We start from the raw sequence: 27,816 nt of genomic DNA on the forward strand, positions 1-27,816 counted from the left end.
GAGGGAGGGAGGAAAAGAGGGAGTGAGAAGACAGAGGGAGAAATTCTGTTTCTGCATTTCTTTTTAGAATCAGATCATTATAATGACAAACCCTCAAATGTGTACAGACTTTACTTTCTAAAGAATATTTTTGCATTGCTTGTATCCTTCCAATAGCCCTGTGATTAAAAAGAGAAGGATCTTTATATCCCTATTATATAGATACATCCATAAATTAATCACCTCCTGACAATCACAGATAACCATGATAGCCATGGGGTGCTGCTCTGACCACAACCTGGCTCTCTCAGGGTTCTGTTTTTGCCCATCTCCCCAAATGAGTATTTCAGGCAATAGGGGCCTGGAGTGGGGCTGTGTACAGAGGGAAGCAATTTGTTCCAAGAGGCCTTCCGGAGCTCTGTCTTCCAGACAGAGCAGATGCTTGAGATGAGGTTTGGAGGAGCATGTGTGGAAGAACAACACATATGAAGGTGCACACGTCTGGGAAAGGGTGGAGCCTTCTGAGACCAATGCGGCTGGAACCTCAAGACGCATGCAAAAGAGCAAATGCAGGTGCTGACACTGGAATCGTGAATGAGGGCCAGACCTCAGGGAGGCCTTGAAAGCTTAACATCAGCTTGAGACAAAGGGACAGTTGACGGTTGTGTGCTAGACAGTGGCCTGACCTGATCTTCACCCTGGGGGAGAGTGGAGTGGAGCAGGGCAAGGTTGAAGGGCAGTGAGAACAGTTAGGAGGCTGGAAGGATCACCCTGGATGGACAGGAAGGCAGAATGCACTGAGGCTGGCCTGCGACACTGCAGCTGAGGCAGAAGGGGAAGGAAGGATCAACACCAAGAGGGACTGAGCTTCTGGAAGTGCAGATCTGCCTGAAGGCTCCAATGCAAGCAGCTGGCAAGCCTAAGTCTTCCACACCCTAGACCAGCATCCTTTCCCCACAGGGCGAGCACTGCTTCACACTCTCATCCATGCTGGCTAGCTCCCTGCTTTCTCATGCCCACTGCAGTCTACTCTCCACTCACCCACCAGCTCTTAGGACTGGCTGCCTCAGTTTGCCACCACAAGATTAAAATTTCATTCCCCCTTCAGAAGGTTTAGAAATTACAAAGCTGCAAGTGATAGTTAATTGCTCAGTCATATCCGACTCTTTGTGAATCCATGGACAATAGCCCACCAGGCTCCTCTGTCCATGGAATTCTCCAGGCAAGAGTTCTAGAGTGGCTTGCCATTTCCTTCTCCAGGGGATCTTCCAACCCAGGGATTGAACCTGGGTTTCCTGCATTGCAGGTGGATTCTTTACCATCTGAGCAACCAGGCACGTAATAGAATGTCCAATTCCTTCCACACTTGCAAGTAAAAGTGGGCCATCACTCGCTGCTGTACCTCCTATTCACGGGTTTACTCGGCACATATTTATTTTGTGCGGAGCACTGGGACTCACCTGGCCTCTTGGGAACCTTCTTTACTTCTATTTCTGAAGGCTTGTTTAGTGTTAAAACTCAAGGAAACTTCTGAATCCACCTACCCGCTCCAATATTCTTGCCTGGAGAATTCCATGGACAGATGAACCTGGCGGCTACGGTCCATGGGGTGGCAAAAAGTCAGACACGACTGAACAACTAACACTTTCACTTTTTTTCAGGTTCAGGGGGACCATGTAATTCATCCAAGGCCACAGCAAGCAAGTGGGCAGGGCAGGTCTCTGACTCTCAACCCTATAGGATTTCCATGACCTCTTAGTGGCCTAGAAAACTAGGACTTGAACTTGTGTCTGATCGAACCAGAATGCTTTTCTTTAAAGGAATGAGGAGGGTGGTGATGCACCAAGGAACCAACAGGTGAGTGACTGTCATTGGTTCCAGGTGAGGCAAGTTCAGAGCTGGCTCCCTATCCCCCCACAACACCAGTCAGCACTCTGATACATGTGGTGTTTATCTTTCTCTCATTCTGCAGTGATGTGTTCGTTGATGAGCTGTGGAGCACATCCAGAATGTTTTTGGAGCTGTTAGCTATTATGTCCTAAAAAAATAATAGATTGCATGCTGTGGCCCTGTTTCTTACCCCCCTTTCTTGCTTTCAAAGCAACTGGAGGACTAAAAATACCAAGCTCCTTCCAGGACCCACATCGCATCAGAGCACCTCCAACGGGAGGGTCCCCCCGGCCCTGGAGCCCTTGTTTACTTTGAAAAGCTCACTCAGCACCAGCTGAGAGCCCTCTTGGCCCCGGTGCCTCCCAGAGGATGCCTTCCTGGGCTCCTTGGTGCAGACACAGACAGCGGGCTGCCCACTGTGGTGGGGCACGGGGCTGCACCCCTAGCCTGCGGCTGGCCTGCTCCCTGGGCCACCAGGTCTGCGTTTATTATTCCAGATGATAAAGCATACTGTCCTGAGGAGTTCAAAGCTCCAATAACCGGCTGCCTCATGGCAGGAAAGTCGCCATTGTTTATTTCCTCGAGTAACCAGCCCTCCCCTTGCCCTCCGCGCCCCTCCCTCTCTCCCTCTCCCCCGCCCACCACCCCCTCTTCTCCCTAACCTCTTATCTTTTCTTTCCCTCTCAGAACCTATTCCACTTTCTCTATTCTGTTCTTTTTCTTCTCCTATTCTTTTCTCAAGCCCCTGAGGCAGCTGTGTAGAAAACAGTTTGGAACCCCTGAGTTAGATGCTAAAGGGCTCCCTGACACTGATGTCGTTTAAGAGCCATTCCTTGCCGTTGCATCTCAGGCAACACATTTGGAGTGAGAGTGTCAAAGGTGGGCACTAACTGATAAATGGATATGAACTTGAGCAAACTCCGGGAGATATTGGAGGACAGGGAAGCCTGGCGTGCTGCAGTCCATGTGGCCACAAAAAGTAGGACACAACTTAGCAACTAAACAACAACAACTGATAAATGCCCAGCTCTCAAGCCAAGGGATAGAAATCCCAGGTCCAGCCTAGCCTACTTGGACTATAGTATATTAATAACTTATTGACCAGAGACATACTAATGTGTCTTTTGTTACATAAAAGTTATTGGCAGGAGTGTTTCAATAGTCACTTACATAACAAATCACTGGACACAGGCATTGATTTCTGCAAAAATCCCTCAGTCAATAATGTATTAAAAAACATGAGCAGAAATGAGGATATCTATGTGAATTGATTAGAAAGTTAGACAATTGCTCAACTTTCCTAGATCTGAGGAAAATTATTTCTCTGTAGGCCTCAGCTTCTAATACATCTAAAGAGGTTAGGAATCCCTGTTCTGACTTCTCCCGGGAAAGATTAAAGTTTACCTAGGATCACAGGAAAATTCTTTGGTGCCCCCACAGCAGTATAGTAATTTTATTAAGGGCTACATACTACCCATGATTATGGTTAAGAATGAAATAGGAATATGTACATAAAATCCCTCTCAGAGTGTCAGGCACCAAAAAATAACATTGACTGCAATTACCACTTGCGGCTAGATAGTCCCCAAAGCAGCAGGCTGGGATGGGGGTGTGCAAGCATGAATTATATCTGGGAATGCTTTCAGGAACCCCATATCCTAAAAGGGAATGAAAGGAAAGGGGACAAGGTCAGGTAGAGGAAGATGTGGATGGCCACCCAGTTTCAACAGAGGTCTCAGCCATTGTTAAGTGGGGAGGGACTTTCTGAGATACACCAAAATAGGGGAAGCAGACAAAGCATTTATACCCTACCCTACCCACATCACTGGATGTGGCTGCCCCAGGAAGGCAGTATGACCTCAGAAGGGATATTTCATTGTCTTCAGCTGATGCAATTCTCAAAGAGGACGAAGAAATGAGGGCTGTCTGCTGGCAGCCCTCCCAGCAGCTAGAGGAATAATTTCTTGAGCACAGAGGTGAGATCTGGACTATGCATCCCAGTATCCCCTACAGTGTCATTATAATTACATAAATAGAGTGATTTATTTTGTTTCCTCATGTAGCTAAAAGAAATTCGGCCATTATCCGAAGAGTTTGCAATATAAGAGAAACGTGGGAAAAATAGTTCTACCTAACAAACTAGTAAGTAACCCCTGATCAGTAGCTCCCCGACGGAACACATCAGACTGCCCCAGCCAATGGGTCCACAACAGGACTCATTATTTCTCAGATTAATTGCAATGGCCTCCTAATGCTCTCCCAGCTCTGCACTCTCTGTCACCCCCTACTGGCCAATCCTGTGTACTACCTCTGTGGCTCTTTCTTACTCTTGCCTCTATGTCACTCTATTGTTTAAACATAACTGATGACTTCCGTCCCCTAGGAAAGCTGTGAAGACTCCTTTCACAACTAGCCCATCTCCCCCCTTAGCAGGCTCATTCCCTGCCCCTCCTTCAGCCCCTCCACCTCATGACCCCAGCAGTCATCCAACACTCCAAATGCAGTGCTGTGTTAATGCCTAGAATCCCTCCCCGCATTTTCCTCATGATGGATTCCTACATATCCTTTCAAATTCAGCCCAGATGCTCCTTTTTTGTGTGTCCTGGATGCACTGCTGTTATAAGACTTAGATAAATAAACAACCAATCATCGTCAAGGTGATGCTTCAGATACTAAAAGCGGGGCACCACTGTAAGGAACAGGCTTGGCTTTACAGCTGATTGACTTTGGTTTGAATCTATTCTACTGCTTCCTGACTTTAAGCTGGGAAGTCTCCTAAGGACTTTGAGGCTGTTTCCTTATCTGTTACCAGAATAATACCTTCTTGAAAGGTTTGTTTGGGAGATGGATGTATAATACTCGGCTGAGTGTTAGGTGTGAAATCAATGTTTGCCCAGCTGCGCTCCCTGTTGGGCACATAGGGAGCAGCATCCACTCCGCCTTCTCTGAGCACAGATTCAGCATAGCACAGTTAAGTTCCCTGAGAACAAGCTCTGTCTCTCTCCTTGCTCATGATTGTTTTCCTCATCTTTTGAGCCTCAGTGCCCCAAAAGATTTTTTTTTAAACAAGTAAAACATAGCTGTTCTGGAAATGTTGAAGTAAACGGACTTGAGTTGAATTCCTTAAGTTTTCTCCAACGCAGAGGACATCTATGTCATTTTTAGAGGAGGGTGACATGAAGGCTCCTAAGATGGTGACCAGTCCTGCAGCCTTGGCAGATAGGCTTAGGGGTAAGAACAGGCCTGCCATGATGATTAACACCCCCATCTTTCTTCTCTTTCCGAGGCAGCTGCTCTCCGCAGTGACGCAGCCATGCTGGACAAGTTCAGACTAAACACATATACATCATTGTCTTCATGTGTGCTTCTAATGTGTCCGCATCAAACTCTGGATTGGACTCCTGGGGACAGTAAATGGGGCTGAGACCACCTCGAAGTAATTTGGAACGTGCGTACCTGTCATCCGCCTGTCAGTCTTCCTGGAGTAGCGTCAGGGCAAGTCCATGGGGGCAATGATTCCATGTTTCCATCCAACCTCTAAATGCATCCTTCATGACCTGGGCCCAGGCCAGCACACCAGATCCCACTTCTAAGAAGAGAGCATATCATGTGGCTGACATGAATTCCAGTGAGAAGAGCTGGTCACCTCTTAACTTCTTCAATTGTTCCTCATAAGGGACATTTATGATATAATGATGGGTTTTTGGAGGAACTCACATTCAGACAGTAATTTACTTGGGGGAAAAAAAAACCTATAAACACTGAGAAGAAGATAAAGAATATCAAAGGTTGTATTTTTCTTTCTCACTCAATATTGAACAAATATTTATTAAATATCCACCATGTGTCAGACATTACTCCATGTACTAAAGGCCCAGGGATATGAGACTCATCCCTATCTATATAAAACTCACAGCTAACCAGGCAGTCAGTGTGATGAGTCCTCTGGTTAGCTAAGTACTGGCAGATCAGAGCCACACTGTGGACTTGGAAAGATTCCCAAGAAAATTGTAATTTTGCTGAGGCCTAAGGGATCACCTCAGAGTTCCTCTTGTGAGAACAGGCAGTAGACAGATGGGGAAACTGTGCTTCTATGAGAGAAAATGGTATGTGAGAAATCAGAGGATAAAACAGAGGACTGACCATTAGAAATGACAAATCAAGTTATGGCAGCTAGAACACTAAGTGTGCAGGTGAGTGGTCATAAGGAGGCTGCAGAAGGTGGCAGATACCCCACAACAGAGGGACTTAGAAGGCATGTTGGAACATTCAGATCTTTTCCTCAGAGCACAGAAGAGCCAGAAAAGCCCTTTAAGCAAGATCAAAATGCCTGGTGGAAGGGTGCTATTTGCTACCTTCATTCAGTGAGAGTCCCCCAAGTTCCAGATCCTGTGTTGGCCCTTGAGTGCACTCTAAATAATCAACCAAATCTAAGAGAACTTAAGCTCTCTTGCAGAGCTTGTCAAAGTCTGAGGGAGTATGAGAAATAGAAGAGTAGATTAATTCGATGGTTAATTCTGTGGGTCAGTTGGGTAGGCAATGATACCCAGTTGTTTGGGCAAAGAGTAGTTTAGATGTTGCTATGTAAGTCTTTTGATTTTCATATGATAAAAATTTATAATCAGTGAACTTTAAACAGATTATCCTCCTTAGTGTAAGTGGGCCTCATTCAATCCGTTAAAAACCTTAAATGTAAAAATCAAAGTTTCCCAGTGAAGAGGGAGCTCTGCCTCAAGACTATAACATGGAAACCATGCCTGAATTTTCAATCTGCTGACCTGCCCTGAGGATTTGAGACTCAAGACAGCAATATAACCCTTAACTGAATTCCTAGCCAGCCAGGCTGCCCTGCAGATTGCAGACTTGCTAGCCCCTATAATTGCTTCCTTAAAATTAATCTCTCAATAGTTGATAAATAGATAGGAAGAAAAATATAGGAGGAAATGTACACACACACACATTTTCTGAGAACATCTTTGGAGAACCCTGAATAATACAGCTAGGCATCTGAACACTCATTCCAATTTTCTCTCTGTCATTAAACTTCCCTGAGCTCATTGTCTCATCAGCATAATGGAGACTAATTACCCACCTTTAGCACCAAGGCTGGCACATGGTAGATGCTTCAGGTCATTTCCTTTCCCCTTTCCTTGACTGATTGATAGGAATAGATACATGCCCAAAGGGGTCACTTTTCGCTGACACAGGCTGCACTTGATGAAATCTGATCTAGAATGAGAAATACTAAACAAATCAAAAAGAATTTTCTCTTCGAGTATTATTGCCACCGTGATGGATGGCTGCTCCAAAGGCTATTTCTCAAGAGTTCACAGCAGAGAAAAATGTTCAGTCTTGATTTTATATGTGTCCAGAAAATAAATTGTATGACAAGGGTGGCGACATTTGGACGGGGAGAGGGCTTAGCCAAGGAATTAAACATGTCAGGAGCCTCAGAAGGAAAATAATGTTGAAATGGAAGGTGAAAGGGGCATATTTGGAGAACTTGACAAGTGGCACAATGGGAGGAAAGGTGGCACTCTGGAATGGGATGTCAGCCATTCTCTGCCACTAAAGCTGTGATCTGCCCTTAGTAACTCAGCAAGGTGGAAAAGAAAAAATATGAGCCCAGGTTCTAATGCTCTATTATCACAACTGGCTTAAATTATTTTTCCTTGCTTCATTGACCACACAGCAAACACAGAGTAAAACCAGGCAGGCTTTTTTTTTTTTTTTTTTTTTTTTTAAGGAATCTTTGCCTAGGTCATCTCTCAAGTTGCTGTCAACAAAACTCCCACCATTAGAAATGAATGAGATGCAGAGAAAGAAAATATCTGGAATGATGTCACACGGAACACTAGCAGAAAACCCAAGTCTAAAACCCAGAGCTGTGAGCTCCCAACCCCAGGGCTTTGTAAGGAATGAAGAACATTATCTAGGCAGGGGGATGGCAAATAGGCTGCACTCAGTTCTAATTGATTGATTGTGCTGACTGAGGTGTGTGAGAGCAAATGCAGGTCTAGCTGCCTGAAAGTGGGGCTTAATTGATTAGTGATGTCTGTCATGGGAGCCAGAGGTTCTACAGGCAGGACAAATATGTGTCATTTATATCTGATCCAACCTTTTTCTCCCCACTGTATTATAGCTCAGCAAAATATAGCCCACAGGCCAAAGTAGGCCCACTGCCTGTTTTTATAAATAAAGTTTTATTGGAACACAGCTTGGTTCATTCATTTGCATATTTTTATGGCTACTTTGGCTCCACAGCCACAGAACTGAACAAGTGCAACAGAGATCATACAGTCCACAAAGCCTAAAATATATATACATTGCCCCTTTATAGAAAAAGTTTGCCAAACCTGTTCCAGATATACTGTGACCCAGGCTGACTTGATTCCAGATAACGAGGCCATTCACTGATTCACTGCATATTTATTGCATGTCTGATATGATATGTTCCACACACATTATTAATCTATATATAAAATATATATGTAATATAATATTTACTATATATCATGGTAACCTATACTATGAAGGGAAACAACCTTAGCATGACATGTTGTATAGGTAAATTTACATTTAATATATTAGATAAATATTTATAATTGGACATATGTATTTCCAAACCACGTCACCCTAAAGCTGTTTCCCTTGATACTCACAGGATGGCTGACAGTGGAAACCTGGTCTGTATGCTTCCTGGTTCATATCCAGCAGAGGAGAGGAAGATTCTGCTACCTCCAGAAGAAATTATAAATCCTCCCCTTCTTTCAGTTTAATTAGGCCACTAAGGTCACAAGCTCAAACCTAGATAAACAACAATTGCCAAGGGCGTACCATGCCCAGGCTGGCTTTGTTAGGTTCCATCCCTCAACTAGGAGTGGTGGCAGCATCCCCCTAGCCACATGGGAGAGAGATGAATTTGTGCCCAAAATCAAGTTTCTCATAAGGACAAGGAGACAGATGGATGATGGTGACTGGTAACCACCAGGATCCACCAGAGTGGCTATCTCAACAGCAGAGGAGAAAGATAATGGTGACTTCTTAGAAGAGAGCAGGAAAGAACGGAGAAGAGTGGCGACAGAAGGACTTGTTAGACTGGATGTTACTGCGGAGAGCACAAAGTTGACCTGCAAGTTTCTGGCTTGCGCAGTGAGTCAATGATTTTTTAGCAATAAGACGGAAGAGTGGAAAGGTCAGGAAACTCTAAACTAGGAAGACCCAAGCCTTTCTGCCCATTTTTAAAGCCTGGCAAGCTTTAAAAAATATTTGTGTCTGGGCCCCCCTCCAGACCAATTAAACCAAAGTCTCTAGAAAGAAGCCTGGGCATTGGTGTTTTTGAAATGTTCTCCCAGGAGGTTTAAATGCACAGCCTGTATTGAGAACCACTTCTCTAAACCATTCAAGTAGGAATGAAGCCAAGAGATTATCTGACCAAACCCCTCACTTTGAGAAAACCTGAATCCTGCCCAATGTCACACCCTTCACCACACTTTCCTTTCATCTCTGTAAGTTGTGTCTGGGTGGCCACGCTGCGGGTGACCATGTGATGAGACACCAAGGCTAGCAGAGGGTCTGACGCACAGGACTGCAGAGCTCATGGGAGGAAGGACCACAGCTGTGGCCTGTGTGCTGCAGCAGGAGGAGATTAGTTTCTGGAAACGAAAACCAGGCTTCAGTTCCTGGCTCTGCCACCGTCAGGTCTTGGATGAATCATTTAAACCAGAGTCTTACACACTCCGAGAGGTGAGGACAATAACATGTGTCTCATGCAGGAGTGGACAGGGTTAACAGAAAAACATACGGAATGCCCACAGAGGACCCAAAAGACACTTGGAAATTATTAGCACCTTTTAAAACAGGTTGGGGATGGTTAAACCCTTGTTTGTGGACTGGAAAGAGCCCAGCCTGGGAAATAATTCTGCAACTGAACTCAAGACTTCTGCCAGATGATCTCGGTGGACCAGGAGCCTACAAATGCATAGCATGATGAGCTATTATGATTCCAGTGTAGATTTTAGTAACAAAATGACTTCTCTCCTTGAGATGACTGATCCCAGAAGACAGCCTCATCTAAAATTTAGAGGATTTCATAGCTCTCTCAAAGGCCCAGAAATGTGATTTTTCTTCAGGCTTCACAGCTTCCAAGATCTTTTGCCAGAGCCAAACCGATCATGATTCTCTCTTGTTCCCTCTCTCTGCATCTTGAGCTATGAGTCACTGCGACCACAGGATCACTTCGGGAACTGAGAGATGCACTTGACTGGCCCCCACTCCCAGAGCCATCCAGCTTTCCACGGTCATCCAGCTGTCATTATGAGAGGATGTGAATCACTGGGAACTTGCACACGTGTATGCCTGTGTGTGTGTGAGAAAGAAAGAGAGAGAGAGTACAAGAGACTTACTCATTCCTTCTACATGCATTACCAAAGGCAACCACAAAGCCATGAGTGACCTGGAGTGATGGGGCCAGGTGATCATATGCCCTGGGTCCCTAGACCTGACACAAGACCATCGACAACCTCAGCACACAAGCACATGCCTCACTTGCCTGTGACCCTCCCAAGGGAACAGCTGGCCTGAGGTGCCCCAGTCAGGAAAAACAATCTTTAGACTCAGGGAGAGGATTTAAGCTCCTTGGGAGAGAAAAAGTCAGACTAAAGTTGACAAGAAAAGAAATACTCTGCAAAAATGATGCCAGGATTGAAAGTGACATTTGTCTGAGAGGAAGAGAACCATCTATACTCAGCACAACCTGTGTCAGGCACTGACGTGGCAAACGTAAAGCAGTGTTATAGCGCCTCCCTGGTTGCTCAGAGGTAAAGAATCCATCTGCCAATGCAAGGGACACAGGTTCAGTCCTTTATCTGGGAAAAGCCCATATGCCACAGAGAAACTAAGCCCATGGTCACAGCTACAGGACCTGTGCTCTAAATCCCAGGAGCCGTGCTACTGAGCCCATGTTCTGCAATTACTGTAGCAAACGTTGGTGACTAACGTTCATTAGTCACCTTCTCTAAGCCAGGCAGTGTACTGTATAGGTTACCAACACCATCTCATGGATTCCACAGCACCCCTATGACAGGCATAGCTTAGAGCCATTGCCCAAGTGAGAAAACTGAGGTCTCCACCTGAGGCTCAGGGTCAGATTTCACATTAAGGACAGAGTCAGTACTGTAAGCCCTGGGGGTCTGATTCCAAATTTTATTCCCCTCAATAAATGGCAACATTATAATTGTTGTTATTTAGTTGCTAACTCATGTCCAACTCTTTGCAACGCCATGGACTGTAACACACCAGGCTCCTCTGTCCTCCATTATCTCCCGGAATTTGCTCCAATTCAAGTTCACTGAGTTGGTTCACTGAAGCTATCTGTGGGGCACTTTAATTTTTTAAACTGTAAGGTAGCAAAGCATGGTCTTGAGCCTATTCATTCCTGGCTCCTCGTCCACTGTTGTTTCAAACTTCTGCCTTAAAATGTCCCATGAAAAGATGGCGGAGGAATAGGACGGGGAGAACACTTTCTCCCCTACAAATTCATCGAAAGAACATTTGAATGCTGAGCAAATTTCACAAAACAACTTCTGATCGCTAGCAGAGGACATCAGGCGCCCAGAAAAGCAGCCCATTGTCTTCGAAGGGAGGTAGGACAAAATATAAAAGATAAAAAGGGAGTCAAAAGAGCTACGGACGGAGACCCGTCCTGGGAAGGGAGTCTTAATAGAGGAAGTTTCCAGTCACCAGGAAACCCTCGCACTGGCGGGACTGGGGGAAGTTTTCGGCAATCTAACTGGTAGGAAAAATTAAACAAGGCCCACAGATTACGTGCCTAAAAGCAACTCCCAGCAGAAAAGTACCCCAGATGCCCGTACCCACCAGCAACAAGTGGGGGCGGAATGGAGAGGAGCGGGCGGCATTGCTTAGGGTAAGGACCGGCCCGAAGGCCCTGAGAGCAATCGGAAGGAGCTTTTTTAAACTGTGGGATAGCAAGGGTCAAAATTAACCAGCCAGAACACACTGCCGGCAGTTCTTCGCAAAACAAAGGGACTGAGAAACTCCAAAGAGCCGGCCCATCCCCGCTGGAGGTAGGAGGCAAGGGGGAGGGGAAAAGGGCAAACTCAGCCCCTGAGAAGCCACCCCCTCCCACACTGCAAACAGGCCCCCCTAGTTCCTATCTAAAGACATCCTGAGACCCGACTGGCGGCGCGCGCTGGGGCCGCGGAGGGAAAAAGCGTGCCGTAGCCGGGGAGATTGCGCCCAAGCCGGGGAGATTGCGCCCAAGACTCTGGCTGCCTGGGCCGCTCTACGCAGAGGGAAAAGACGTGCTGCACCCGGGGAGAGTACGCCCAAGCCTCTGGCTGCCTGAACCGCTCAGGCCGGGGAAGGCACAAAACGCAGGTGCAACCGAATCCGCGATTTTGTGGAGTACCCAAAAACTGGAACCGCACTCAACGCAGGGCCCGCTCCATACAGAGCAGCCGGGAGCCTGAGCAGTGTAGACAGGGAAAGCACTGACACCCGTGAGCGGGGCAAACCCAGTGTGGCCGGTGAGTGCTATCCACACAGAGCGGTATCTGTCTGCAGCGACCCGCCCTCCCCGTAGCAGGACTGAACTGAACTAGCGAACCTAAATAAGAGATCACCTCCACCCGCCTGTGTCACGGCGGAAATTAGACACCGAAGAGATGGCAAACAGAAGCCAAATAAACAAAGGGAACCCCTTCAGAAAGGACTGGTACAACAGATTAAAATCCCTGAAGGTAACACCAACTACACCGGAAGGGGCCTATAGGTATCGAGAAGTGTAAGCTGGAAAGAGGAGCTAACTGTAATTGAACTGAATCTACACTGACCGCAACAACGCCAGAGAAATTCCTAGATATATATGTATATTTTTTTTTAATTTTAAAAAAAAATTTTTTTTTTCTTTCCTTTTTTTTATTTTTTATTTTTTGACACAGCAATCTAAACAAGATGAAAAGGCAGAGAAATACCCAACAGGTAAAGGAACATTAAAAAAGCCCACCAAGTCAAACAAAAGAGGAGGAAATAGGGAATCTACCTGAAAAAGAATTTAGAATAATGATAATAAAAATGATCCAAAATATTGAAAACAAAATGGAGTTACAAATAAATAGCCTGGAGACAAAGATTGAGAAGATGCAAGAAAGGTTTAACAAGGACCTAGAAGAAATTAAAAAAAGTCAATTAAAAATTAATAATGAAATAAATGAGATCAAAAACACTCTGGAGGGAACCATGAGTAGAATAACAGAGACAGAAGATAGGATAAGTGAGTTAGAAGATAAAATGGTGGAAATAAATGAAGCAGAGAGGAAAAAAGAAAAAAGAATCAAAAGAAATGAAGACAACCTCAGGAACCTCTGGGACAATGTGAAACGCCCCAACATTCGAATCATAGGAGTCCCAGAAGAAGAAGACAAAAAGAAAGGCCATGAGAAGTTACTCAAGGAGATAATAGCTGAAAACTTCCCTAAAATGGGGAAGGAAATAGCCACCCAAGTCCAAGAAACCCAGAGAGTCCCAAACAGGATAAACCCAAGGCAAAACACCCCAAGACACATATTAATCAAATTAACAAAGATCAAACACAAAGAACAAATATTAAAAGCAGCAAGGGAGAAACAACAAATAACACACAAAGGGATTCCCATAAGGATAACAGCTGATCTATCAATAGAAACCCTTCAGGCCAGAAAGGGATGGCAGGACATACTTAAAGTAATGAAAGAGAATAACCTACAACCTAGATTACTCTACCCAGCAAGGATCTCATTCAGATATGAAGGAGAACTCAAAAGCTTTACAGACAAGCAAAAGCTGAGAGAATTCAGCACCACCAAACCAGCTCTTCAACAAACACTAAAGGATCTTCTCTAGACAGGAAACACAGAAAGGTGGTATAAACGTGAACCCCAAACAACAAAATAAATGGCAACAGGACCATACCTATCAATAATTACCTTAAATGTAAATGGGTTGAATGCCCCAACCAAAAGACAAAGGCTGGCTGAATGGATACAAAAGCAAGACTCCTATATATGCTGTCTACAAGAGACCCACCTCAAAACAAGGGACACATACAGACTAAAAGTGAAGGGCTGGAAAAAAACATTCCACGCAAACGGAGACCAAAAGAAAGCAGGAGTCGCAATACTCATATCAGATAAAATAGACTTTCAAATAAAGGCTGTGAAAAGAGACAAAGATGGACACTACATAATGATCAAAGGATCAATCCAAGAAGAAGATATAACAATTGTAAATATATATGCACCCAACATAGGAACACCGCAATATGTAAGGCAAACGCTAACGAGTATGAAAGAGGAAATTAATAGTAACACAATAATAGTAGGAGACTTTAATACCCCACTCACAACTATGGATAGATCAACTAAACAGAAAATTAACAAGGAAACACAAACTTTAAAGGACACAATGGACCAGCTAGACCTAATTGACATCTATAGGACATTTCACACCAAAACAATCAACTTCACCTTTTTCTCAAGTGCACACGGAACCTTCTCCAGAATAGATCACATCCTGGGCCATAAATCTAGTCTTGGTAAATTCAAAAAAACTGAAATCATTCCAGTCATCTTTTCTGACCACAGTGCAGTAAGATTAGATCTCAATTACAGGAAAAAAATTATTAAAAATTCAAACATATGGAGGCTAAACAACACGCTTCTGAATAACCAACAAATCATAGAAGAAATCAAAAAAGAAATCAAAATATGCATAGAAATGAATGAAAATGAAAACACAACAACCCAAAACCTATGGGACACTGTAAAAGCAGTGCTAAGGGGAAGATTCATAGCATTACAGGCCTACCTCAAGAAACAAGAAAAAAGTCAAATAAATAACCTAACTCTACACCTAAAGCAACTAGAGAAGGAAGAAATGAAGAACCCCAGGGTTAGTAGAAGGAAAGAAATCTTAAAAATTAGGGCAGAAATAAATGCAAAAGAAACTAAAGAGACCATAGCAAAAATCAACAAAGCTAAAAGCTGGTTTTTTGAAAAAATAAACAAAATTGACAAACCATTAGCAAGACTCATTAAGAAACAAAGGGAGAAGAACCAAATTAACAAAATTAGAAACGAAAATGGAGAGATCACAACAGACAACACTGAAATACAAAGGATCATAAGAGACTACTACCAGCAGTTCTATGCCAATAAAATGGACAACTTGGAAGAAATGGACAAGTTCTTAAAGAAGTATAACTTTCCAAAACTGAACCAGGAAGAAATAGAAGATCTTAACAAACCCATCACAAGCAAGGAAATCGAAACTGTAATCAGAAATCTTCCAGCAAACAAAAGTCCAGGACCAGATGGCTTCACAGCAGAATTCTACCAAAAATTTAGAGAAGAGCTAACACCTATCTTACTCAAACTCTTCCAGAAAATTGCAGAAGAAGGTAAACTTCCAAACTCATTCTATGAGGCCACCATCACCCTAATTCCAAAACCAGACAAAGATGCAACAAAAAAAGAAAACTACAGGCCAATATCACTGATGAACATAGATGCAAAAATCCTTAACAAAATCCTAGCAAGCAGAATCCAACAACATATTAAAAAACTCATACACCATGACCAAGTGGGCTTTATCTTGGGATAAATGCAAGGATTCTTTAATATCCACAAAGCAATCAATGTAATACACCACATTAACAAATTGAAAGATAAAAACCATATGATTATCTCAATAGATGCAGAAAAAGCCTTTGACAAAATTCAACATCCATTTATGATTAAAACTCTCCAGAAAGCAGGAATAGAAGGAACATACTTCAACATAATAAAAGCTATATATGACAAACCCACAGCAAGCATCACCCTCAATGGTGACAAATTGAAAGCATTTCCCCTGAAATCAGGAACAAGACAAGGGTGCCCACTCTCACCACTACTATTCAACATAGTTTTGGAAGTGTTGGCCACAGCAATCAGGGCAGAAAAAGAAGTAAAAGGAATCCAGATAGGAAAAGAAGAAGTGAAACTCTCTCTGTTTGCAGATGACATGATCCTGTACATAGAAAACCCTAAAGACTCTACCAGAAAATTACTAGAGCTAATCAACGAATACAGTAAAGTTGCAGGATATAAAATTAACCCACTGAAATCTCTGGCATGCCTATACACTAACAAGGAGAAAACAGAAAGAGAAATTAAGGAAACAATATCATTCACCATTGAAACAAAAATAATAAAATACTTAGGAGTTTATCTACCTAAAGAAACAAAAGACCTATACATAGAAAACTATAAAACACTGATGAAAGAAATCAAAGAGGACACAAACAGATGGAGAAATATACTGTGTTCATGGATTGGAAGAATCAATATTGTCAAAATGGCTATACTACCCAAAGAAATCTATAGATTCAATGCAATCCCTATCAAACTACCAACAGTATTTTTCACAGAACTAGAACAAATAATTTCACAATTTGTATGGAAATACAAAAAACCTCAAATAGCCAAAGTAATCCTGAGAAAGAAGAATGGAACTGGAGGAATCAACCTGCCTGACTTCAGACTATACTACAAAGCCACAGTCATCAAGACAGTATGGTACTGGCACAAAGACAGAAATATAGATCAATGGAACAGAATAGAAAGCCCAGAGATAAATCCACGAACCTATGGTCACCTTATCTTTGACAAAGGAGGCAAGGATATACAATGGAAAAAAGACAACCTCTTTAACAAGTGGTGCTGGGAAAACTGGTCAACCACCTGTAAAAGAATGAAACTAGAACACTTTCTAACACCATACACAAAAATAAACTCAAAATGGATTAAAGATCTAAATGTAAGACCAGAAACTATAAAACTCCTAGAGTAGAACATAGGCAAAACACTCTCCGACATAAATCACAGCAGGATCCTCTATGACCCACATCCCAGAATTTTAGAAACAAAAGCAAAAATAAACAAATGGGACCTAATGAAACTTAAAAGCTTTTGCACAACAAAGGAAACTATAAGCAAGGTGAAAAGACAGCCCTCAGATTGGGAGAAAATAATAGCAAACGAAGCAACAGATAAAGAATTAATCTCAAAAATATACAAGCAGCTCCTGCAGCTCAACTCCAGAAAAATAAATGACCCAATCAAAAAATGGGCCAAAGAACTAAACAGACATTTCTCCAAAGAAGACATACAGATGGCAAAAAAACACATGAAAAGATGCTCGACATCACTCATTATCAGAGAAATGCAAATCAAAACCACAATGAGGTACCATTACACGCCAGTCAGGATGGCTGCTATCCAAAAGTCTACAAGCAATAAATGCTGGAGAGGGTGTGGAGAAAAGGGAACCCTCTTACACTATTGGTGGGAATGCAAATTAGTACAGCCACTATGGAAAACAGTGTGGAGATTTCTTAAAAAGCTGGAAATAGAACTGCCATATGACCCAGCAATCCCACTTCTGGGCATACACACCAAGGAAACCAGATCTGAAAGAGACACGTGCACCCCAATGTTCATCGCAGCACTGTTTATAATAGCCAGGACATGGAAGCAACCTAGATGCCCATCAGCAGATGAATGGATGAGGAAGCTGTGGTACATATACACCATGGAATATTACTCAGCCATTAAAAAGAATTCATTTGAATCAATTCTAATGAGATGGATGAAAACTGGAGCCCATTATACAGAGCGAAGTAAGCCAGAAAAATAAAGACCATTACAGTATACTAACACATATATATGGAATTTAGAAAGATGGTAATGATAACCCTATATGCAAAACAGAAAAAGAGACTCAGATGTATAGAACAGACTTGTGGACTCTGGGAGAAGGCGAGGGTGAGATGTTTCAAGAGAACAGCATTGAAACATGTATATTATCTAGGGTGAAACAGATCACCAGCCCAGGTTGGATGAATGAGACAAGTGCTCGGGCATTGTGCACTGGGAAGACCCAGAGGGATCGGGTGGAGAGGGAGGTGGGAGGGGGGACTGGGATGGGGAATACATGTAAATCCATGGCTAATTCATTTCAATGTATGACAAAAACCACTGCAATGTTGTAAAGTAATTAGCCTCCAACTAATAAAAATAAATGGAAAAAAAAATGTCCCATAAAATATAAAGCAGGCCAAATGGCCAAAGAGGGTGGGCAAATTTCCTGTGGTTTCAGGGTGTTTAGGAGTCTCCCGTGCAGAGTAGCCCAAGGAAAAATGAAGGCCAATAGGGTTGATCACAGCTCATGGTATAATAAGAGATACTCAACAAATGGCAGCTGAGCCAGGCATTTTATGCACATTATCTCATAGAGTCATCAACCAAGCCTATGAGCAAAGTGGACTTATCTCTGTTTTAGAAGAAACTGAGGCCCACGGAACTGAAATGACTTGTTCATGGTCTCTTAGCTGGGATGTGACAGAGTTTGTACTAGAATAATAATATTTTTTCCTTACTATATTGAAATTCCTTGAGGTTAGAGCATGTTTTGATAGCTTTCTGTTCACAGCATCACAATGCCTGGAAAAGAATCAAGACTCGATAATTGAAAGTTACTATGAACAAATATGTGCCAACAAAATGGACAACTGAAGAAATGGGCAAATTCTTAGACAGGTATATACCCCATGACTGAACCAGAGAGAAATAAAAAGTATGAACAGTCCAAGTACCAGTAATAAAATTGAATCATTAATATGAAAAAATCCCAACAAACAAAAGCCCAAGATAAGATGTCCTAATTGTCCAACAACAGATGAATGGAAAGATGATGTGGTATATATATGTGTGTGTGTACATATGCTGTCCTTAGTCACTCAGTCGTGTCTGACTGTTTGTAATGCCATGGACTGTAGCCCATGGACACTGTCCATGGGGATTCTCCAGACAAGAATACTAGAGTGGGTAGCCTATCCCTTCTCTAGGGGCTCTTCCCAACCCAGGAATTGAACCACGGTCCCCTGCATTTCAGGCAGATTCTTTACCAGTTTAGCTACCAGGAAAGCCCATACACACACACACACACACACATACAATGGCGTACTACTCAGCTAGACTTTGCCCTGCTTTATTTTGTACTCCAAGGCCAAACTTGCCTGTTACTCCATGTATCTCTTGACGTCCTACTTTTGCATTCCAGCCCCCTATAATGAAAAGGACATCTTTTTTGTGTGTTAGTTCTGGAAGGTCTTACAGATCTTCATAGAACCACTCAACTTCAGCTTCTTCGGCATTAGTGGTTGGGGCTAACAAGCAAGTTTGGCCTTGGAGTACAAAATGAAGCAGTGCAAAATCTAACCAAGTTTTGCCAAGAGAATGCACTGGTCATAGCAAACACACTCTTCCAACAACACAAGAGATGACTCTACACATGGACATCACCAGATGGTCAATACCAAAATCATATTGATTATATTCTTTGTAGCTGAGGATGGAGAGGCTCTATACAGTCAGCAAAAACAAGACTGGGAGCTGATTGTGGCTCAGATCATGAACTCCTTATTGCCAGATTCAGACTTAAGTTGAAGAAAGTAGGGAAAACCACTAGACCATTCAGGCATGACCTAAACCAAATGCCTTACAATTATACAGTGAAAATGATAAATAGATTCAAGGGATTAGATCTGATAAACAGAGTGCCTGAAGAACTATGGACAGAGGTTTGTAACATCATATAGGAGGCTGTGATCAAAACCATACCCAAGAAAAAGAAATGCAAAATGGCAAAATGGTTGTCTGAGGAGGCCTTACAAATAGCTCAGAAAAGAAAAGAAGTGAAAGACAAAGGAGAAAAGGAAAGATATATCCATCTGAATTCAGAGTTGCAAAGAACAGCAAGGAGAGATAAGAAAGCCTTCCTAAGAGATCAATGAAAAAAATAGAGGAAAACGAAAGAATGACTAGAGATCTCCTCAAGAAAATTAGAGATACCAAGGGAATATTTCATGCAAAATGGGCACAATAAAAGGCAAAAATGGTATGGACCTAACAGAAGCAGAAGATAATAAGAAGAGGTGGCAAGAATACACAGAAGAGATATAGACCAAAAGATCTTCATGACCCAGATAACCATGATGGTGTGATCACTCACCTAGAGCCAGATGTCTTTGAGTGTGAAATCAAATGGGACTTTGCAAGTATCACTACAAACAAAGCTAGTGAAGGTGATGGAATTCCAGCTGAGCTATTTCAAATCCTAAACGATGATGGTGTGAAACTGTTTCACTCAATATGCCAGCAAATTTGGAAAACTCAGCAGTGGCCACAGGACTGGAAAAGGCCAGTTTTCATTCTAATCCCAAAAAAGGGCAATGCCAAAGAATGTTCAAACTACCACACAATTCCACTCATCTCACATGCTAGCAAAGTAATGTTCAAAATTCTCCAAGCAAGGCTTCAACAGTACATGATCCAAGAACTTCCAGATGTACAAGCTGGATTTAGAAAAGGCAGGGAAACCAGAAATCAAATTACCGACATCCATCAGATCATAGAAAAAGCAGGAGAATTCCAGAAAAACATCTGCTTCATTGACTATGCTAAAGCCTCTGACTATGTGGATCACAACAGACTGTGGAAAATTCTTAAAGAGATGGGAATACCAGACTATTTAACATGCCTCCTGGGAAATTTGCATGCAGGTCAAGAAGCAACAGTTAGAACCGGACATGAAACAACAAACTGGTCCCAAATCGGGAAAGGAGTACATCAAGGTTGTATATTGTCACCCTGCTTATTTAATTTGTATGCAGAGTACATCATGTGAAATGTCGGGCTAGATGAAGCCCAAGTTGGAATCAAGATTGCAGGGAGAAATATCAATAACCTCAGACATGTGGATGACACAACACTTATGGCAGAAAGAGAAGAGGAATTAAAGAGCCTCTTGATGAAAGTGAATGAGGAGAGTGAAAAGCTGGCTTAATACTTAACATTCAAAAAAGAAGATCATGGTATCCGGACTTCAAGGCAAAAAGATGGGGAAACAATGGAAACAGTGACAGACTTTATTTTCTTGGGCTCCAAAATCACTGCAGATGGTGACTGCAGCCATGGAATTAAAAGATGCTTGCTCCTTGGAAGAAAAGCTATAACCAACCTGGACAGCATATTAAAAAGCAGAGACATTACTTTGCCAACAAAGGCCCATCTAGTCAAAGCTATGGTTTTTCCAGTAGCCATGTATGGATGTGAGAGTTAAACTATAAAGAAAGCTGAGCACCAAAGAATTGATGCTTTTGAACTGTGGTGTTGGAGAAGACTCTTGAGAGTCCCTTGGACTGCAAGGATATCCAACCAGTCAATCTTAAAGGAAATCAGTCCTGAATATTCATTGAAAGGACTGATGCTAAAGTTGAAGTTCCAATACTTTGGCCACCTGATGCAAAGAACTGACTCAATGGAAAAGACCCTGATGCTGGGAAAGATTGAAGGCAGGAGGAGAAGGGGAAGACAGAGGAGGAGATGGTTGGATGGCATCACTGACTTGATGAAAATGAGTTTGAGCAAGCTCTGAGAGTTGGTGATAGACAGGGAAGCCTTGAATGCTGCAGTCCATGGGGTTGCAAAGAATTGGACACAACTAAGCAACTGAATTGAACTGAGCTACTCAGCTATAAAAAAAGATTGAAATTTTTTACATTTGCAGCAACATGAATGGACTTGGAGGATATTATGCTATGTGAAATAAGTTAGATGAAAGACAAATATTCTGATATCACTTATATATGTAATAATAAAAACAGAACAAACAAGTGACTATAATGAAAGAGAAGCAGACTCACAGATATAGGAAACAAACTATTGGTTATGGGGTGGGGTGGGGAGAAGAGGGAAGGAGCAAGATGGTGTAGGGGAATAAGAGGTATAAACTATTAGGTATAAAGTAAGCTATAAGGATATGGCACACAATACAAGGAATATAGCCAAGATCTTATAATAACTATAAATGGAGTACAACCTTTAAAAATTGTGAACCACTATATTGCACACTGGTAACTAAAAAAAGAAAGAAGAAAATAAAGGTTTATATTCCTCTTTGACACTAATGTTATCCACTCAAGAATGTGCCTGGCATTGTTCTAAACACTTTATAACACATTATTTTTTCAGTATTCAGAATAAGCCTATGAGATAGATTTTACATACACTTTTAAGGTAAGGAAATGTACAGAGACTAAGATTCTATAATTGATATCTTGGTTTGTACAACTCCAATATTGTGTGTTGTCCAAGTCTATACATCTCTACTTTTTTTGAAGGACTTTGGGGCCAATAGTCTAATTTCTGGAACTGCCCAGCATCCATGTCCTGAGTGCCCTCAACAATCTTCTTCCATTAGCCCCATTGTACTTGCCAAGCGAGAAACTGGAGGCTCATTGAGGAACTGAGTTTACCAACATTTTCCAGGACGTCTTGGTATTTCTAGAGTCTGAAATCAGTTTGTAAGGAGCACCAACCTCTGATAATTCTATTTTTATACCTGGAATGTGTTGTGAGCCAGCTGGCTGCTGCTACGGCTCAGATATCACCTGGCGCTTTCTTCTGAGCAGGGTGAATAAATCACATGAACAGCTAAACCAGACTGTGTCTGTCTGGGTCTGTATCTGATAAGAGACTCTCAACAAGTGAACTGTGTTCCTCTTACTGCAGGGCTAGCTGTGTAAAAGGTGGCAGCCCAGTGGATAAGAATCACAGAACTTCAAAAGGATATAGCCCATCCAACCCCACTGCTTTGCAAGTAGAGAAACTGAGACCCAGAGCCTTAGGCTGGTATATTGGCTTGCAAGACACGGAAATCCATTCAATTTATGGAGAGTGGTATTGTTGCTGCTGTTCAGTCGCAGCTGTGTAGGACACAGTTGCTGTGTCCTACTCTTTGCAACCCTATGGACTGCAACACGCAGAGTGGTATATTTAAATACAAAAGGGTATTTTATGAAACCCCCTTGTAGGAAAGACAACCAGAAATATATGCTAACTGGAAAGTGCTCCCCCTTGTGGTATACCCAGAGATGCATCACACAGACCCTCTTGTAAGAAAGACTGACTTCCCAGCTCAGGAGAGTGCTGTCAGCAGACAGCTTCCAGTTAGCAGCTCCTTCAGGATCTGCCTTAGCTCTGAGGCCAGGCCAGTCTCACTCAAGGTCATGCCCTTGCTGGAGTAGCCTACATCCCATGATTATGCAAGGTAGCATATAAAGTTTCAGTCATTTTGACCTGACAAGTTACAAGTCTGTTAAGCAAAATTTGCTCCTGAACACACATCTGCAGTTGGAACTCTATCACAGTTCAGCTTCTCCCTCCTCCTGGTATTGCCTCCTCTTCCTTTCTTTCACAAATGTTGGTCCCTAATAAATTTTGTGTACCCAATTCTAAATATCTCCTTTGGGAATCCATTGTCTAACACCCTGACTCTCTCTGGACAAGTGGGATTTCCGTTCTGCACTCCTTGGTTTGCTTCATTTAACAGCACTTTCCCTATAGTCCACTTATGTCTTCTTGAACATACCCATCATGACTGCCTCCGGACCTGTGACAGACCATGTTTTCCAAACTGACAAATGCAAGATTGCTCAATCCTGCAAGTTCTTCCAAAAACTGGCCACTCCCCACTAAGAGGAAGAATCTGTTTCTCCTTCTGTTGAAGCTGGACTGGACTTTGTGAGTACTTTGATGAATAGAATGAATGTTATTTCATTCATTCTGGAGCTGACTCAGCAAAAATAATATGGATTCTACTTGGCCCGCTCTCTCTCTCTCTCTCTCTCTCTCTCTCTCTCTCTCTCTCTCTCTCTCTCTCTCTCTCTCTCTCTCTCTCGGGACACTCAATCTTGGAACCTAATCACCAGGCTGTGAGGGAGCCCAAACTAGCCCATGTGATGTGATGGTGTGGAAAGGAGCATGAAAACCAGCATATCCATGAGACATGTTATTGCGTGAGACTTGAGATGATTCCAGCCCCCTACTTTTGTGACTTTTAAGTGCCAGACATGGCGAAACAGATACAAGCTGTTTATTTTTGGCTGTCTCCCATTGGTTCATAAGCTTTCCATGAGATAAAGGGCTTCGCTCCACCTACGGCAGTGCCTGGTACATGGCAAAGCAGGTGCCCAATAAAATTTTACTGACTAAATTAATGAGGTATGCACTGTGCGGTCTTAGGCAAATTACCTCTCCTCTCTGAGACTTAGCACCCTGCCTTCTGAGAAAGGGATAATGACATCCTCTTCATGGGTTGTTGAGAGGCTTAAATGAGATAAGCATGCAAATCCTGCCCCAGAGCAGGTGTGCAAGACATGCTAATTCCCTTTCCTTGGAGTTCTGCATCCAGTAGAAGGTCAAAGTGGAGTGGGACAGACAATAAAAAAGTGAAGAGGGAAATGAAGAATTGGTGCTGGAAAAGTTAGGGACATCTTCCTGGAGGAAACAGAAGTAAAGCTAGGCTTTGAAGAGGCAAGCTAACCTATGTTTGCTTCACAGCCTTCAGGATGGACTCAAGTTCAAAATGAGGCAGGGACAATAGTTCCCTGTATGTGCTACCCCTGGTCCCCATCAGAACAGAATCATCAGAGTAGAGACCCTGTACCAAATGGATGTGCTGTCCCCTCAAAGTTTTTCAAGTTATGTGTTCCTGGCGCCAGAAATTGACACAAATCTCTCTGTTAAGACTTTTGTAAGCTAGAGGCTTTAATAGATGAGCCTCTGAGTTCTGACCCTCTCAGTCCATGGTCAGACATCAGGCAGTCATCTCGGGAGGACGTCAACAAAGCAAGTTACACAATTGTTTGCACATGGTTTTCTTTTGTATTAACAAAGCAAACCCTGAAGAAAAATCTAACATGGTTTGCTGGGAGTCATGGTTTGGGAGTCAAGAAATAGAGTCAACACAGCAGAAGTGGGAGTTAACTGGCTCTTGGCTGTACATATTTTCTCCCCCTTTCTGGGCCTCGATCTTCCCATCTATATACAGAGAGATCTGGGTGAAAGATTGGAAAGCATCTCTTTTACAGTTCTCTTGGGCTGAGATCCTTGAGGAATAAACACCAGGAATGCTGATGGGTCCCTCAGAAGCCTGTGCATTTGGACAACCTTTAAGGTTGTGGAATCGGGGTCCGTTTGCAGCCACATCAGGATGGTCCCACCACTGACCTCATTCTCTGGCACATCCTCTGTTATGACAAAAGCCTTGGTGCATCCAATAGGCCTGCCCTGGGTCCGGGGTGCAGCTGGAGCACAATCCAGCCAGCTTCAGCAGAGTTGCCTAAACCCCAGGAGTTGTATCCCTAGGAGGCTGGCTGGTGCCAGTAATTAGGGTGGATGACTAAAGTGACTCACAGAACCTGCCAAGGGTAGCAAGGGGGTGGCAAGGAGCCCTGATTTCAGGGTCAGGAAACCAAAGAAGCACTCCAGTCTCTGTCCCAACCAACTGAATGTCTACAGGCAGGTGTTCACCCTTTCTGAGGACCCGCTTTCCCCATCTCAGATAGGGGATGGGATCCTGTGAAGATCAAATGAGATCACAGATGCAGACCCTTGGAATATTACCAGCTCACAAGGTTAAGATAATGTTGTTTTTGATGGCCTGCATCTACAGAGCACTTGACAATTTATGAAGCTCGTTACAGCTAATGCACATTCACGTGGGTTATCTCACACACACGCCCCCACCAACAGCCCTAAAAGGAGACACGATGAACCTTCTTATCCACTTGCCTCTTATCTGCTCGTCTCTCGGGGCACTTAGAACATTAAACCTTCAACTCTGAGTTTTTAGTTATTTATGCACATGTCTAATCTCCCCACCTTGAGTAGAAGCCAGAGCAGGCGTTGGAGCTGATCATTCTTGCTCTGCCACCCCCCAACTCCCCATCTACCCATTGATTTCTGCATGGTAGGTCCTCAGCCAGTAAGGAAAGTAAGGAAAAGGAGGAGGGTGGGAGGAAGACAAAGAGAGACAGGCAAGTAGTATAAACTGAGTCTTTATTTCAATGGTGTAAGTTAAGGTGTCTACCATAGTAGCTACTAGCCGCATGCGATTACTTCAATTTAAGCTAATTAAAATCATATACAGTTAGAAATTCAGTTCCTCTGCTGCACTGGCCACATTTAAAGTGCTGTGGCTCAACACGTCCATCATTGTCAAAAACTTGGTTGGAAAACACTAGCATAGAGAAGGGAACCTGGGCTCTGGAGTCAGACAGAACTGGGTTCCAATGCTGCATTTGTGATTCATGCAAGCCGCCTCACCTCTCTCAGCCTCACTGTCCATACTTGCCAATCGAGGATGCTCATAGACATAATTATAGCAATGTCCCTCACACAGTGTTGTTGAGAGAATTAAGCAAACTACTTGCTTCACACTAATGTTAGCAGTGCCTCTGCTCTGATGCCTCCACATGATGGTAAACAAAATGGTAGAACTTGAGGCTGGTGTCTGCACCATAGGAAGTGATGGGGCAGAATGGAACGAATACAGATAAATGGGCAGACAGACTGAAGTTTGAATCCTGGTTCCACTTGCCAGGTACATGATCTTAGAAAGATCATTCAGCATCTCCAGCACTCACCCTCCTTTTCCAGGTGGGAAAAGAAATCATCATCTTGTTTGATTCTCATAACATCCCTAGAAGTTAAATATTCAATATAAAAAAATATTCCTCAGATGCATAGGACATGTTCAATAACTAGAAAATTACTACATTATAGCAATATAAAAATAAAACACATAGTTGAAATTAGTATCTGCTTTAGGTAGGTATGGTCATTGTTTTTGTTATTATGTTTACCACTACTTCCCAGGTGGTGCAAGTAGTGAAGAACCCACAGGCCAATGCAGGAGACATAAGAGATGCAGTTTCAACCCCTGGGTCAGGAAGATCCCCTGGAGAAGGGAATGGCAACCCACTCAAGTATTCTTGCCTGGAGAATCCCATGGACAGAGGAGCCCGGCGGGCTACAGTCTGTGGGATCACCAAGAGTCTGGCACAACTGAAGAAACTTAGCATGCATTATTACTACTAACTAGTTGATTGAGGGTAGGTACCCTAAGCATAGTGGGAGGTTTAGAGATCCTGAGTTGAAATAATGTACTTTCCACAAAGTAGACAGAAATGTATATTCTGTTATGAAAATCAGATCACACCATTGTCCTGATCAAAAACGACAATGTCTTCACCTCATACTCACAGTACAGTGAAATTTCCTCCCCATCTCCAATGCCCTCCAGCATCTGACCACTCCAGCCTCTCCCTCTAGACACCAGTGCCCTGACCTCACTGAAGGTCCTGCTCTCACCCAAACATGCAAAGCTTGCTCCTCTTGTTCAAGACCCTGCCTGCATCTTTACTCCCTCACAGGACGCCCTCTCTTGTCTCCCGTGAGCCTCTGCTGAAACATCACCTCCACAAGGGCCGTTTTCCTCCTCTGTGTGTGTGTGTGTGTGTGTGTGTGTGTGTGTACGCACATGATCAGTCCTCTCCTACTCTTTGCAGCCCTATGGACTGTAGCCTGCCAGGCTTCTTTGTCCTTGGGACTGTCCAGGCAAGAATATTGGAGTGGGTTGCCATTTCCTCCTCCAGGAGATCTTCCTGACACTACTTTTTATCACACTGCTTTATTGCTCTTTATAGACTATCATCTCAGGCAGTGATTTATTTCCATCCCTTTATTCACCTTTGAATTCAGTGTTTGTTAACATAGTAATTAACACTTGAACATAATCTCTGTGCAGGAGAGACATCATTATCTTTATTGCTTTTATCCTGTGCCTAAAACAAGACTTAGCATGGGACAGGTTCTCAGTAAATTTCAATGAATTTCAACATTCAAACAAAATCTCTCAGGTCCATTTTAAATATAGCAGTATGTATATGTCCATCCCAAACTCCCTAACTATCCCTTCCCCCCCATCCTTCCCCTCTGGCAA

The sequence above is a fragment of the Odocoileus virginianus genome, chromosome 5 (genome assembly GCF_023699985.2).
Source record: "Odocoileus virginianus isolate 20LAN1187 ecotype Illinois chromosome 5, Ovbor_1.2, whole genome shotgun sequence".
Taxonomy (NCBI): Eukaryota; Metazoa; Chordata; class Mammalia; order Artiodactyla; family Cervidae; genus Odocoileus; species Odocoileus virginianus.